Genomic DNA, 13,187 nt, shown 5'->3' on the forward strand with positions numbered 1-13,187 from the left:
TTAATTGGGAGAAAAATGGAGCAATTAGCAAAAGTCTTATCTCCCACTTTTTTGGTGACAAAGCCAGCAAGAGTGGAAAAGAAATTAAGGATTCCATTTGGGAAGACACACAAAGGGTACCATTGGGCAAGATGTTTCCGAAACCATCTGAAATACAAGGGACTATCATCTCTAAAGACTACAGGAGATCTCCCAAGCACCTTCCCTGACCCAATCTAGTTCATCTGACCCTGATGAAGAATCGTTCCTTCCTAAAAGGAGCATTTGCTACAGCTTATTCCAACTTCAATTCATCTCATCCTCAGATCCTTGATAAGAACAGTGGCTGCACATAGTAGGCTATAAATATTTGTTGCATAAAGGGAAAATTATTTCCAACTGTTCTTAGGCTATTTCTCATATTCCTCTTGAACAAACAGTATCAATTCCTTTATATATTTATCTACCTATCCCAGGTTTCGGTTTCCTGTTATCTCATCTTTGTGGCTTTCCTATAAAGTCCTTATAAGCTCTCAGAATGTCACATGGCAGCACATAGCATACTGAACTTATATATATAAGACCCTTGTTTTACTCTTTCACATGGTTGGTGTCAATCACCTCTACTTCAGATTCTTGGCAATGCAATGAATATCATAGTCTTTTAAGCCTCAAATAAATAATAAAATAGGAGGGCAAGAAAAAACGTTATAGAGTCCATTTGTTTCAAGCTTCTCAATTTTATGAACAGATATAAAATCTAGACAAGTTATCTCTCTTACCTCAAGCCATGCAACCAATTAGTAGAGAAGCTGGAACTAAAACCCCAGTTTTTCAGACTCTTAACTATAGAGAACAAATGGAGGGCTGCTGGAGGGGAGGTGGGCGGGGAAGATGGGTTAAATCAGTGATGGGGATTAAGGAGGGCACTTGTGATGAGCAGCGGGTATTGTATGTAAGTGATGAATCACTAAATTCTACGCTAGAAACTAATATTACACTGTATGTTAACTCCCTGGAATTTAAACAAAAACTTGAAACTCTAAATAAACAAATAATAAAAATAAACAAATAAATAAAAATTAAAGTTGAAGAAAAACTTTAAAAAACCCAGTTTTTAAATTATACAATGTGTTTTTCTATTGTACCACATCATTGTTATTTTCCCATCAGTAACTATTTTAAGACAGAATCCAGGCAAATATAATTAAGACCAAACATAACTTCTATATACTCTAAATTAGAAAAACAAAGTCTGTTTTTAAAGTATCTTTTGCTTGAAGATAGGTGGACAATATTTTGCAATAAGCCTGACTTATGGATTACTTCAACATAAAAAGCATATATTTAATGCTTCTTAAAAATGCTTTTAATGCTCTTAAAACGTGTGTAATTAAAGAACAAGTATTTAGGGTAAAAGGCATCCTTTGAGGCTTGAATTATTGTTGTACTTTTTATGGGAATATATATTTAATTCTAGGTCATTCCTTGTTAACTAAACCTGGCTCAAAAGTATATAGAAGAGATAATCATTTCCCTTTAGTTTTCTCAGTGTATCCCAACTGATTATCATTCTATGGAGTAGAATATATGACATAGATATAATCCTAAATATCAGAGTATATAATCCAAAATTCTACAAATTTTGCTCTAATTCAATTAAAATATATAATTTACTCATGCATTTCAGAAATATATCAGTTATATGCACAAACATTACATTCCTAATATTGCAAATCCTGAAGTTGTGATCCAAATTCCTTTATTGCTCACGCTCAGACAGAAGCGGCTATTTTGAAATCGAAAATTCCTAATCCTTTGCAAGAAGCAGCTGTTTTTGAAGTCTTACCCTGCTTGTATATGTATGCCCATATGTATGTGTACTACTCAACATGACCCCCAAGTCATGTCAAAACAATAAGAAATCTTACACTCACAGATTTCCTGGAAAATATACGAATTCTAAAGTCATCCCAAATCCAAGAACACACATCAATGCACTCTTCCATACAAGTGCCTTTATGTCTTGCAAATGTATATAAAAGTGCCCTTTACAGAGGCAGTTTTCATCAGATGAGAGATCAAATCTTTTTAATCAACACTAACAAAAGATAAAACCTCTACCACATTGTCCAAAAGCAATAACTATTTCTTTGTCTTGATTCACAAATATTCTTTTTCACTGAAAAGGGATGTTCTTATCACAGCACTTACCAGCCAGAGCTAAGTAAGCAAGGACTGATATTTTTGCCTACAGCCTTATTCTGCCCTCTTGGGCAAGGGCAACTATAATCATTCTCCTATTTAAAATTTTGGTGCGGACAGCTTGGCTGAAGGGGTAAACTGAGCCCCCCACACTTTGGCAGGAGCCCACACTGTGAAGGCACAAGCGTCTATATCCTTGCCAGTCCTGTCATCCCACTGAGATAAGCCAGGGCACCAGCCTCCCCTCAGTGCCCGAGAGGCCACAGAAATTCCATACTTCTGCAAATTCAGAAAGGGACAAAGGAAGGGCACAGGGGCAAATCAACAATCAACTGACATTCCTGAACCTCTGCCAAAGAGCCAGCAGGTTCAAGAGTGCTTGGTCAACAAGGGGTGGGAAGCCATGGAAGCATCTTTTAATACACTGAGTGACAATGCATGGACAGTGTTTCCTCTCTAAGCGGAGCATGGAGCAAGCTCTCCATCTTCCAATCCATGTCTTCACAGGGATGGTGCATTGACTACTATACATTACATTAAAGTACACTATTTATACATTATTTTATAATGCCCTAAATCCTAATAAACATAAACATAAAACTTGAGCAAGATAACCTTTTAATATTATGTACCATTTCTTTAGATCATAGGTGTGGACAGTTTCCCCAGTCTGAGTGAGCAGGTGTTGAGACTTAGCATGTTAAACTACATAGAAGCTCACTTCATTAACATGAGTCATGTGAAGTCCAAACAGTGACATATTAAACCAGAATAATGACTGCCAGAGAGAGGAAAGTTCATGTTAATAAATAAGTGCACCAAATTTTGTGGCCCTATTCTCTTCTTTGAGACCAAATGAAAAATTTCTGTTTGAAAAGACAACATTCCCATAAAATCCTAAAGCAAAAGCACCAGCAACTAGGGACATGGGACCAGGGCATTTTTCTCTACCAGAACAATGAAAATGTTACCATGGAGGAATATTAAAAATTATAACAGTGTTCACTTGCGTGCTATAATTAAAACTGTGTCAACATTTTTCTTGTAAAACAGATTTTTCCAAGGGAGGTTGCACATTAACCATTATAGCTGACTACAGACTTATATAAGACACACAGGCTATTTTTTCCTCTAAGAAGTATATTTCAATAGAATCAAATCTGATGAGGCCCCAGGTTCATATATTGTCAGAAAAAATTCCTGGCATATTATAAAAAGAATATTCAGCTTAGTACATATGATAATAACACATATTCTTTCATTGTTCATTTAAACCTTTACGAAGTTGGAGACTAACAAATGCTCTTATTTTCATCTTCAGCATAAGACGTGTGCCTGGTAATACTCTGGTTTCTCTTCAAATTGTATAAATCTTTTGCCTTTTACTAAATATTACCATAAAGAGGAATAGTTATGAGTTTTTTTAGGGTTTTTAAAAATATATATGATGTATACAGCTTACTCTCAAATGGCTCATAAAAAGCTCTCGTGGTCTTTCTCTCCCCCATCCCACCCTCTCTCTCCCTCCTCTATCTTTCTGTCTTGATATGTGTGTGTGTAGACACACACACACACACACGTATAAAGAGAGATACAGAGAACACATGATAAAGCAAATGAGGTAGTTTGTTTAAGAAATCGGCAAATCATATGGGTGTTCTTTGTACTATTCTTATTCTTGCAACTTTTCTTTAAGTTTGAAATTATTTGGAAATGAAAAATGGAGAAAACAGAAAAAAATTGTGCCTGATAATCATCTTTATATATATTTTTACAAAATACATATCACAGAGCATCAAAAGCAAGAGCCCTTGAGACCAAGGGTGTCTCCTTCCTATAGAGTAAAGCACATAGGAAGGGAGGAATCACAACAAAAGCCACCCTGAGGCCTGTCACATGTAAGTTCCAGGTATTTAGGACAGCAAATAAAAAGTGACCTGAGTGTCCTTTGGTTCAGTCTTAGAACACAAGAGTATTTGTCACAAGGATTTTATAAGGGTTGTATATCAAAATGAAGAGAAAAAAAACATTGGAAAAGAGATGAAGTTAGGATACTGTGATGTCCTTTCCACCTGTGAGAATTGGCCACTGGTTTGAGCTGATCTTTGAAAACGTAATAGAAAGAACAGGACAAGTATGTCTGACAATGGAACAGTCAATTGTCTTCTCATCTGGTAAATAAGTGAGTTGATGAGAGTCTCTTCTACCTGGAGGATATATATCACCTACAGATCCACCAACAGTAGTATTTTAAAACAGAATCCTCCAAACTTCCTATAGGTGGGAGAGGCAACCAAATTAGTCACTAGGTCTAGATTCCAAGCCCCAGATTTCCATAGCACACACAGTTTTTATAAATCTCTTCTTAGAAAAACAAAGTGATTTTTTTGGTCTATAATTCTATACTTCCAAAATATATGCATGAAGGTGAAAGTGTGTGCACCTAGGCCTACATGCAGACAATCAGGTTACATCACGGTCTTTTTCTCCCTGGAAACAACTTTGTTCAGAGCATATTATCTCACTTAATGGTTACTATCTCTTGTAAAAATAAAACAATCTCAGACAAAGAACACACATTTCAAATTTGTAAGACAACTGCTTCAAGGTACTATGTATTTAAAATCTCAGAATGAGGGGTGACTGGGTGACTCAGTCGGTGAAGCGTCTGCCTTGGGCTCAGGTCACGGTCCCAGGGTCCTGGGATCAAGCCCCACGTCAGGCTCCCCACTCAGCCAGGAGTCTGCTTCTCCCTCTCCCTCTGCCCCTCCCTCCCGCTCATGCTCTCTCCCTCTCTCTCTCTCTCTCTCTCAAACAAATAAATAAAATATATGTCAATGCAAATATTTTGCAAACTAGTCACATACATTTTTACCTGAGGACTGTCTTGAAATATACCATCCCCATATCTAGGGCAGGGAAATAGATGGGAGAAATATCCCACAGGGCAATAAAGATAACCAACATCACCTGTACCAATGACGCTGCAGGGAAAATGGAACCTACTCTTGGTCTCCTCAAATTTTAGCAAAATACAGGAACAATTAGAAATCATTTCTTATACTTGTCCTCCAGCGATCTGATCCTGGTCTCTGAGATAAAAAATAATACTCATTTCCCTAATCCTTGATGGCATCGGAGTATTTACTTGATGCTGGACTGATAACAATAAAATAAGTAAAATCTTAGTGTCTATATATTTATATATGACGTCCTTCTGAATATCAAAGGGACTTTGCATGTGGTCAGTGAGATATTAAGCTTATATTGTTAGAACAACACTGGAAAATGAAGGAAAGCCACCTTGGTCGACAGAATAAAACCTGCTATATCCCACTGGCAACAGGGACTAGGTGCCAGTTATTTCCCAGCTACTGTATGCAATGAGGATGGGTTATCAGGGTGAAGTCAGCTGAAATGGCCAGGGAAACATGATGCTTTCTTCTGCCACTAATTGGTATGTGCCCAGAGAGGTGAATGTGATCCAGTAAAACAGGAGGCTGGGCTTGATGTCAAAGACCTGTTTCTGCAACTTAACTTATTTGGGCATTTATGAAAAACACTAGCAATACTGAACCTCAGCTTCAGCATCCGTAAAACAAGGATGATATTAGTTACATCAAAGGGGTCTCCAGCGGACTGAAAGAGATAACGTGACAGTGCTTGGCAAACTATGATATTTAGACCATATACAGAATTAATATGATGGCAAGGTGCCACCAAGAGATGGAGCTAATCCTCAATTCAATTATCCTTTTGAATTCATGATAAAGGCAGTCCATTCAGACTATTTTTATAGAACACAATATTGTGCAATATTGGTCCGAATTTCAAGAAATTTCTGTAATTGAGAAGAAATGTACTACACAGTATTAAATACTTCATATGTTGTAAAGTGAGAATAAAAGTATGACAGATAATCTGTTGCAGATTATGAACTAGCCTTTATGATGAGCCTATTTTCACAAAAATGGGCTCAGTAATTCTAACTCAGTAATTTAAGGCCTGTGGCTTTGTTAAATCCCAAGTCAGAGAAGAATGAATGAATGGAAGAAAAAAAAGGAAGGAAGGAAGGGAGGAAGGAGAAAGAAAAAAAGAAAGGAAGAAAGAAAAGTGAGATATAGACTAAACCTAGTTGTTTCTGCATAACACTCAGTGTATATTCACTTTCTTCAGTTGGCTTCAGTCTCTCATTAAAAATACTTTAATTCATGTCCATAAGTCCCCTCAAATCTCAACTCAGTTCACTGGGTGGCAAGGAAAAAAATATATAAACTAAGCTATCAGGCTTGAGACAACTAAAATAATGACTGATTGAGCTGATTACTTTTCTTCTTGTTTTGTTGCTCTGAGGCAAATGATATAACCATGAATCTTTTCTTTTAGTTGTTTTTTTTTTTAATTCATCCATTCCTCAATTTCTTGTTGAGTGTCCATTATGTGCCAGGAACTTACTTAGTGAAAAAGAAGATTCTAATTAGTTCACATACATACATTCTAATTTGCCATTCACTTCCAAGCTCTATTAATACCATAAAACTCAAGGCTTACTCTTGACCTCAAGTGTCTTAACATATCCCTAAAAATATACACATGGAATATTGGAATTAGAGGAAGAAAAATCCTGCAAATTTGGAATCCCACAAATTCTGTCTATTGTAAGCAGATTTTCAGATACATGCAAAAACCATCTTCTTTTTTTTTTTTTTTTTAAAGATTTTATTTATTTATTTGACAGAGAGAGAGCACAAGTAGGCAGAGTGGTAGACAGAGGGAGAAGGAGAAGCAGACTCCCCGCTGAGCAGGGAGCCCGATGCGGGGCTCGATCCCAGGACTCCGGGATCATGACCTGAGCCGAAGGCAGACGCTTAACGACTGAGCCACCCAGGCGCCCCCCAAAACCATCTTCTAATGTTGCCATCTCCCTCATGGGTGTTTTAAATATTGCCAGTACATGTATATAAATTTTATGGTTTAAAAAAAGCTGTTTAATTTGTAAACATGTCCTGGAGCATCCTGAGAGCATCAAGCCTTTGAATATTTCTTTATGAACTGATTCAATAATAATGAACCAATAGCAGGTTCACTGGCACACACACTCCCCGCCTGAAATTAAACCTTTAATGACCAAAAGGACCTCACAGGCTCAAGCAGCTGCCCCAAGTCACCGATACGGAGATGGTCAAATCCCCCAAACAAAAGTTACTATGATGGATTTAGATGTCCCCGAAGTATCTAAGCTGCATTTAAGATTTTAACGCTGGCAGCCTCCAAATAAAAAGAACATTATCCTCAATGGTCACTTTAAATAGTAATTTAGAGCTACAGAGCGCAGTGATTACAGTGGGGAACCCCCTAACTGAAGTGTATGACTAAACATTGTTGGGGGCAGACTCTGCTATCAAGAGAATGGAGCTGATGTGCTGGGGTTGGGGAGCCAGAGCCTATATTCTCAGGGAGCTGCAGAGAATACACAAAAACGGGATGCTCACCACTGACCGCCTTCACTATGTGCATATCAGCTTGGCTACTGATGTTTAAACAGAATATTTCACACTGCAGTCTCTAACAACTAGGATGAAATGAGGGATCTGTGGGAACAGTGAATCCTCTATTCACCCCTTGCAACAACTCTGAGTGTAATACACAAGTAATATTTTTGCCAAAGAAGATACATTCTCCAGCACAATTTTCCTATATTCTTTGGCCAGGAGAAGTAGCTTAGAGAACCAATCTATTGTAGTCATGTAAGGAAGACAGGTGTGTGGGAAAAACAGGCTCAGCGGCTTGACAATCTCGGAAGACTCGTGAGCAATAAAGGGACTGCAAAGGATGAGGGAATGAGTATAAGGTGGTAGCCATTCCAGGGGCTACCCCGAGAGAAGGCTCTGTCTCAGCCCCAGTGCCTGGCACCCAACAGGACACCTGTAAGTGTTGGCTGAACAAGAAACAGTGGGAATTGAGAGACTGCAACCTGGAGAAATCACAGATTGGAGACATCTTTATAACGTTGGGAGGAATAAGGAGTTTGAAGAGCAAGGGGAACTTTGAAGGTAGAGTTGGAGGAATTGAAAGAGGAAAGTGAAACTGCAGGCAACGCCCAGGCCCAGCCCCGGGAGCAGAAGAAATGCCAGCACAGGCCAGGATATGAAATGTGAGGCGCCCCGCAGGACCTTCTCAGGGGGACACCACGGCTGGGGGATACGACGTTGGTGCACTAAGCCAACGTGAGAGCACAGTGGTGGGCATGCGGTGGAGGGCTCATGAGGACATAGGAAAAGCAGTCTGAGACATTCATTTTCCACGGTTAGATATAAGGTACAACAGATTAGGGAACATAGAAACCCAGTCAGGCTTCACCCAAAAGCAACATGAAATAATGAGCTATACACTTCCTTTAAGAAGAAATAGTCTTTGGTCAAGTCCCATGAATTTGCAAACATAGTGAATCTACAAAATAAAATCACTCATTGTCACAGAGACCATAAATTGGTATCAAAACTGAACTTCATCCTACTTTTTTAAATATCAGAAACTATTGACTGATTTGACATTTCTCCCCTAATTACCTTTTAACTTCCCATCACTTCAACAAAACAAGACATAACTAATCGATAATTTTACTAAGCATCCCTGAGGGCTATTTTATCTGTGCTGTCCATAGAGCTAAACAAAACTAATCACTTGTGATCCAGTGTAGCAAAGAATCTGGTGAGACCATGTGTGTGTGTGCGTGTGTGTGTGTGTGTGTGTGTGTGTATACTCCCACTCCTATTGTCATTTCTTTTTACACTTGATCTTAGCCAAAAGGCTGAGAAGCGATCGTCATTTCTTTTTAAATAAACATTTTAAATAGCACTGTTGCTTAAATAAGGACTGCATTAAGACAGTAACTGAATTCAATGACCTAATTCATTTTTGGAGCCTCTTCAGGTGAGACTGAATTATCACCTAATGGCTCTCTTTACCATTCAAAAATGAACAGCTTACTTAAAAAAAAAAACACAAGAAATAAATAATGTGAAATAGAATACTTGAAGTGAAATTATAATCATTATGATGCTGTCATCTTAACATCTATAGACTTAATTGTTTTACAATTGACTTGACATGTGAGAAAAATATCCAAGGCTAGGTAAAAATATGCTGCTGAACACTCACTGTGGGGAAAGAAACTGAAGACAACAGAAATGCAAAAGCAGAACAATGAGGTTCGCTCTCAGGTGTCTAATCCAGGAGACCACTGTGCGCAGCTGGGAGACAGTAATAACGGTTTTTCTTTATTTTTCTTTTCCTCTATTTTTCTTTTTAAAAGGTATGCAGCAAAGAGGAGTGTGGTGAGCCACATACTGTAAACACCAGCGGTATGAGGGGGCCACCTATGCTTCCAACAGCAATAAGATAAGGTGCTGACTTAATACAAATTGATAGTTGCAACTTGTAACAACCTCCTTACTACTACAAACACATTTCTGTCTGCCCGCCTCCCCCTGTCTCCCAGGCTCCCCAGGAAGGAGGCAAAAGGAGGAAGATGCTGCACTTGGAAACAGGAATTGGACACATTGTTGGGAGACACACGACTGAGGGAAGTGTCAGGAGAACAGAAGCTTCACTTCCATAAATGGGCCCATTTGAATTTCCTGGTTTGGCTGGTTAGTTCAGAAACAGTGCAGAACCTCTGTGAGAGCTCTCTGCTGCATTAGCAAACTGGCCCAAGTATCCCTATCGTTCATACTTCCCCACCGCACAATCGGAATGGAAACATTTGCTCTATTGGAAGGCAGTGATAAGGGTGGATTTTTAAAGTTTCCATTTTTAAGTGAAAATGAAAGAAAAATGCTCTTCTAGATGTGTTTTGCCTTTGAGCTCCATTTGAAAAAAAAAGGGAAAAAAAAAGGCAGAGAAAGCTGCTGTGAAGGTCACCGAGTGAAAGAACTTCCTCAGGGCACAGAATAAATTAAATCCCAAGGAAAAAATAAAATGTGATTTCCAGAGTGTGAGGCACAAACTCCAAATGACAATGATTGACAGCCAAACTATATCCGTGCAATATCCAAGACTGCACGTTCTCATTTACCTCAGTGTAGCCAGCAAGCGCCCATTAAACATCCGTCTGATGCCCAAATTAACCTTCTTGGCAAACTGAAAGAGGCACAAACTATCATAATCAACCTTTCATTATCACAGCAGCCTCTAGTTAAAGGGTCAGAATAATTGTGCCATCAGAGCCTTGATTGTTTTCAATCAACAGACGGCTGGAGTGACAGCTCAGTGATGGAGGGGTCTGATGAAACCGCACCAGGCCTAATCAGGGCGGATGAAAGGAAGGCATGATTGGTGCAAATGAACAGTCGTGCCTCTCCTTTTCATTTACAATCTGAAATTACTCTTAAATTTGTGGTTTTTTTTTTTTTTCCCTCCCTTATGAGCACCACTGAAAGAATGTTTGACTTATTATGAGTTCTGACAGTGCAGAGTTATAAAACACAGGTAGGGTTATCAGCTGAGGCTTTAAGTGGGTATTCAGCATAATTCTAACAAATTCACTCTTGAAAAGCACAAAATGACTAAAAAGGCTTCCAATGACCTAACCTCTCAGCGCTGTTTGATTAACAGACCCATTTATTCCGCTGGCATTCTAAATGATGAGAAGATAAAACTGAGGGCAGAAATACCCTGGAAATGTTTTCTTTCAACCCACTGCTCTGTTTGCTTCGGTGCCAGTTCCTCTGTCCCAAATCCTTCTTGGCCTCGAGGAACACCACGTTAAAGGCTCACAAACACTCACCCATCAGAGGATATGGGTCAAATACGGGCTATTTTTGGCGGAGAACATGAAGCTGCTCTGGGAACCACAAGAGTAGGAAAGGGACTGGAACACAGCAACCCTAAGGCTGATATCCAAAAGAAGATTTGGGGAAAAGGAATAGGAAATTCTGTGATAGGCAAGGCTAAACTTGCCCTAAAAGCGATTTGGAGAAAACCAAAACAAAGTAAAACTGCATTTACATAGCAGTTATTGGGTTTTTTTTTTTAAGATTTTATTTATTTATTAGAGAGAGAGGATGAGTATGGGGGAAGGGCAGAGGGAGAAGGAGAAGCAGACTCCCCACTGAGCAGGGAGCCTGACATGGGACTCGATCGCAGAACTCTGGGACCATGACCTGAGCCGAAGGCAGCTGCTTAACCAACTGAGCCAACCAGGCGTCCCTATGTAGCAGTTATTGTTAACAAACTACAGACATTAACATCCTTAAAAAATTTAGTGATGAATGGAACACACATTGGACTGGCAAAAATAAACTTCTAACTTCTATTTTTTGTCTTGATTGTTGAGATCAACCAGCCAATTATGAGAGTATTAGGATTCAGGACAGTACTGAACACAAAGGAAAGCCTTTTAGCTGCAAAGATGAATATGCATCTAATTTCCATATGTGTATCTACCTGCGAGTGTGTGCACGGTGTGAACCCCACCTGCGTGTGTGGAAGAGATGGGCGACAGGGTGGCTGCTGGCTCAAGATGCAGGGTAGTTTTTAACCTCTCCAGTCAAATTTTTTACATAAAACTTAGGCCATTTTATTTGTTAGATTGTGATTTGGAATAATGGCATAGGGGTATATAATTAACAAGGTAAAGAGTTATTAAACACAGCCTGAAATTTTCCATGCAATATTTAGCAAAATTTGTTCCCTCTTATCTAGACCTCTTTCATGAGTCAACGGGTCACCACAAATGTACACAGAATGTGCAAAATTCCCACAGTTCTACCTACATGAAATACACTTCAGGCAGGGTATTGCGGACTGTCCTATGACTTTCTTTCTGCAGCACCTCAAAGTTTCTGTTTTGATTGTTATTTAGAGACAACTCTCAAAGGAAGCTATCTGGCAAAGGGTTCCATCACAAATATTTTTCAAGGGCCCATACTCTTCGGTGGCCACTTTACTTCCCGTGTGCACACAGGCATCTCCAGCAAGCTGTCCCAGTGACAGACACTCCATCATCGCCTGATGGATAGTTCTTCTCCCAGTGGGGTATTGGCTTTTTTTTTTTTTTTAAGATTTTATTTATTTATTTGAGAGAGAGAGACAGAGAGAGTGAGAGAGAGAGAGAGAACACAAGCAGGGTGAGGGGCAAAGGGAGAAGCAGACTCCCCGCTGAGCAGGGAGCCTGATCTGGGGCTTGATCCCGGGACTCCAGGATCATGACCCGATCCAAAGGCAGGCGCTTAACTGACTGAGCCACCCAGGTGCCCCATGGTATTGGCTTTTTAAGGCCTGACTTCCTCTGCTCAGAAGGCAGTCTGTGTGTTGACCAAAGAGGAGTGACTTCGGGATACTGAACTCACGGGGGATTTGAAACAGGATTTCCTAGCTGGTTCACAGAGCATGAAGACGAAACGCAAGCCAACCTGAGTAAGTGCCCGTTCTAACCCCCAAACCCAAGAAGTGTGGAGCTGATCATTCTCACGTACCACACAGTCTCTCTACGTGGCCTAAATCTTGAAATCATGAAATGAGGAAGGCAGAAAGATTCTTCAGGGGAGTTGGCAAACCTGATAAATCAACCCCTTTGTTTATTATTTAATTGGGCTTCACTCCAAAGAGTGAATAGTCCCAGAAGTGGGCAGAATAAGAAATCGCTCATAGTCCTCCACAAGTCCAATGTCATTCTCACAGCCAAAGACAGGGAATGCTTAAACTGTATTTGCCTCTTAACGAAGTGCTGTCCTTTCTGGATGGAGAGGTTCAGTTTTACTTTCAGCTGTGAGTAATTTCCCATTGTGATTGGCTGACTTATAGTCAATTTAGTATAATTAATGCCAAATTACATTGTAATTCACATAGAATTACAAATTAAAAGCTATATTAAGAGCAAATGAATTAATCAAAATTAATGATATTATACTCACTTGTTTTAAAGTGTTAATAAGATAGGTCCTTCTAAAACGTTTAAACTTCAGAGCACCATCCATCACTCCTTCAATTACCTGATTTCC

At 39.3% G+C, this 13,187-nt stretch overlaps 1 protein-coding gene and 1 non-coding gene across 12 annotated transcripts in view; one reads left to right on the plus strand and one right to left on the minus strand.

Moving 5' to 3' along the window:
• Positions 1 to 13,187, minus strand: part of KLHL32 (kelch like family member 32) — a 260,784-nt gene that overhangs the window by 76,346 nt on the left and 171,251 nt on the right. The window lies entirely within an intron of this gene.
• On the plus strand, positions 3,526 to 3,642 carry LOC118541720 (U5 spliceosomal RNA). Its single transcript, XR_004920228.1, has one exon. It is a non-coding gene; the product is annotated as a U5 spliceosomal RNA (small nuclear RNA).

Source organism: Halichoerus grypus, chromosome 9 (assembly GCF_964656455.1).
Source record: "Halichoerus grypus chromosome 9, mHalGry1.hap1.1, whole genome shotgun sequence".
Lineage (NCBI taxonomy): Eukaryota > Metazoa > Chordata > Mammalia > Carnivora > Phocidae > Halichoerus > Halichoerus grypus.